Here is a 3,669-nt window from a genome sequence, read left to right as displayed (position 1 = left end):
GAGAGAAAGCTTTACACCATTCGGATGATGGAGTCGACTACAATGACCGACCACATCAACACCTTGTTCTCACAGCTCACAGCAATGGGGCATAACATAGAGACGGGTGAACGTGCAGAAATTCTACTTCAAAGTCTACCTGATTTGTATAATCAACTCATAATCAACTTAACCAATAATCTAGAAATACTAGTCTTCAATGATATTGAAGTTGAGGTTCTTGAAGAAGAAAGTTGGCTCAAGAGCAAAGAAGATAGATTGGGAGGCTCACAGCAGGCCGAAGCTTTGATGATAATGAGAGGAAGATCAACGGAACATGGCCCCAGTGGGAGTCAAAGTCAAAGTAGACCAAAATCCAAAAGTAAGAAGAATGTCAAGTGTCATCACTATGGAAACCAAAGAAAAAGGTCATGAGTCATCAAGAGCTCAGGGTTGTGTAGCAAGCACCTCAAATGATGGTGAAGTTTTATATAGCGAGGCAACAACAGGTCCTGAAGGGAGGAGAAAATTTGCTGATATCAAGCTTATCAAGTCAGAAGCAACATGGCATATGACCCCCCCCCCCTCTCGAGAGAATGGTTCCACCAATATGAACCTATCTCAAGAGGAACTGTGTTTATGGGAGATGATTATCCTTTTGAGATCGCTGGTATTGGTGCCATCAAAGTGAAGATGTATGATGGTACAGTTCGCATCATTCAGGAAGTACGGCACGTGAAAGGCTTGAAGAATCTATTGTCTTGGAGACAATTAGATAGTAGTGGATACAAAATCTATGGTCAACATGGGATCATGAAAATAGTTAAAGGCGCACTTGTGGTGATGAAAGCATAAAAGATAGCTGCAAATCTGTACATGCTTAAAGGAGAAACACAACAAGAAGGAGAAGCGTATATTGCGTCATTGAGATCTTTAGAAGAATCAACGATGATGTGGCATCGTAAGCTTGGCTGCCACATGTCGGAACGAGGTTTGAAGATTATCATTGAACAAAAGCTTCTTCCAGGGCTAAAAAAGGTTTCATTACCCTTTTGTGAGCATTGTATCACTAGTAAGCAGCACAGATTAAGGTGTTCAGCAATTCTAATGCTAGAAGCAAAGCTATCTTAGAACTTATCAATTCCGATGTTTGGCAAGCACCAGTTCTATCCCTAAACCAGAGCAGTTGAAAAGAAAAAATTACTGCAACTTCCACAATCTGTGGAATCATAACACTGCTGACTGTGTAAAGCTGAAGGATCAAATTCAAATCTGGCTCAACAATGGCAGTCTGCAGGTGGAAGCTCCAACGACCGTTGCAGCCTTAGTCGATTTGAATCCCTTTCTTGATACTGGGGTCAACATGGTTGATGTGGCTTGGACAAAGAAGGGCCAAAGGAAACCAACCCTAGACCTAACCACCAGAGGTCAAAGCGAGGTGAAAGAAAAACCCCCAGCAAAGAAGAAGATTTGACCTGCCAGCGAGGCCTCACCAATGGTCCTGTGCTTTCGATGCAAGGAGGAGTATGGTATCCAAGTGTCGCGCGAAGAGGTCTAGCAAACATTCGGCTTCGGATCCCTCCCACTAATCAAGTGAGCTTCATCATCGTGAAATTATCAACCTTCTAGCCCAAGAACAAGGGAGAAGGTGGGATCACCAACATCCCCTAAGGATTCCAACTTGTTCGAGAAGTTGAAAGAGGCCGCGGCCGAACAGAAACAGGTTGAAAAGGCTGGAAGCGAACACAAAGATATCTTGACTAAGCCTTACATTCCACCCTCTTCCATATCCACTATCAAGGAGGGTAAATGGTAAACTAGAGAGAAGGGGAAGGTAGTTGAGATCAGCCCATCAAAGAAAAGGAAATTACAGCACAGGTTTAGAGAAGGCAAGCGAGCATTAGAGGCTCTGGACCAGGGCCTGATCAAGCCTTCGCAGCTAGTCAAGTCTCCTGAGCAGTATCAGAAAGAGATGGAAGCGCTTGCAGCTAAACCTTTGGTGGTTCCCCGCAATCTTCAGAACCAAACAAGCCCAACATCAAGGACAACCAAGCCTAGTGTTTTCTGCAGAATCACCAAAGAGAGGACAACTACGAGGATACCTCCGCCAGCTAGGAGAGAAAGCTCACCCACAAAGCGACTAAGCATTCGACGTAGGTTGTCTCATGAAGAGCCTGAAGAGGTCAAACCCTCAGTATTTGAAAGGCTGGGGGGCAAAAGTTAGAAAACAGAAACCCTGCAATGGAGGCCCAAACAGAAGCAGGATGTTGTGACCGCGACCATATGTCAGGGTTCAGTTGCGACGCGAGGAGGAAAAGAGTCAGAACAAGCAAAGTCAGCTCCCACAATAGCGACGGAGAAGCGAGAAGAGTTAATCCCCGCGGAGGAGTCTTTGGTTGCTTTGGTCGCCAAGCAGTTCAACTCGGAAATCCAAATGGACGAACCAAAGCTCAATCTTCAAAATGATATCGAGGATGTTGAGGATGCAGAGCTGCCAGACACCACCTGCGGGATGGTTTTCATCCTGCCTGATAAATACGCCATCCCAGTCGCTGCACAGGAGTGTACTGAGGCTGCAGAAACTGGCGAACAGCTACTACAAATCACCTTAGCTGAGACGACACCAGTGGAGGAAGCAGTATTCGTAGAGACCGAGGATGCCAACAGTAGGGAGTTCTTCATGAGTTTCACAAGACCAACACCTGTTATGGTCCAGCATATGTGACCTCTATATATTACCGCAGACATCGGTGGCATCAAGGTCAGCAAAATCATGGTTGATACCGAGGTCGCAGTCAATGTTATTACTACAAGGACCATGCAGTTGTTAGGAATTAAGAAGGAGAAGATTCAGTCCACCTCGCTGACATTGAAAAACTTTGCAGGGACTGTCACCAAAACCTTGGGCCTACTTTTCCTTCGCATCAAGGTTAGTCCAGCTGAGGGCGTCTATGCTTTCTTTGTTACAGACTACTATGTAGCCTATAGAGCCATCTTAGGCCGCGATTGGATCAGAGGAGCTACTGTGTCTCATCCACTCTCCATCAGGAACTAATTATGGGTAACAGGAACATTGATAAGGTAGAGGTAATCAAAGCTGATCCGCGACCTTTTCCCGTTTCTGCAAACTACGTAGATTCCAGGTACTATTTGGAGCCCAATATTCCATTGCAAGTCAGTGGTATCAACAATAAGGGCCGCCTCACATGGGTGACGACCTCTGAATTGGCACAGTGAGGGCTTACACTCTCGAAAGAGGACCTGGAAAGGCCCGGCGAATCGCGCATTATTTAATGGATTAAACCCTTCCAGGCGAAGGGGAAGAGGCCTTCCACTCTTTGTACGGCAGGTTGTCATCGTACTTAGTGGAAAGAGAGGCCTACATGCATGTCGCGACTTTGGAGTACGTCAACGAGGATTTTTCTAACCATGAAGAGGAAGAGGAAGAAATTAAACTAGCCCCAGCGGCACTAGACGATACACCTCCAAGGGTCAGAGACCTTATTGAGAAAGTCAACCTGGGGTCATCTAGTGAACCCTTGGAAGTGGCTATCAGCTCCAACTTAGAGCCTAGTGAGAAAAAGAGGCTTATCGATATACTATTTGAATATAAGGACTGTTTCGCAGAGATATATGAAGACATGCCAGACCTGTCACCAGATTTGGTTTGCCACAAGCTACCAACATTGC

The sequence above is a fragment of the Rosa chinensis genome, chromosome 4 (genome assembly GCF_002994745.2).
Source record: "Rosa chinensis cultivar Old Blush chromosome 4, RchiOBHm-V2, whole genome shotgun sequence".
Lineage (NCBI taxonomy): Eukaryota > Viridiplantae > Streptophyta > Magnoliopsida > Rosales > Rosaceae > Rosa > Rosa chinensis.
This window is presented reverse-complemented; position numbering follows the sequence as displayed.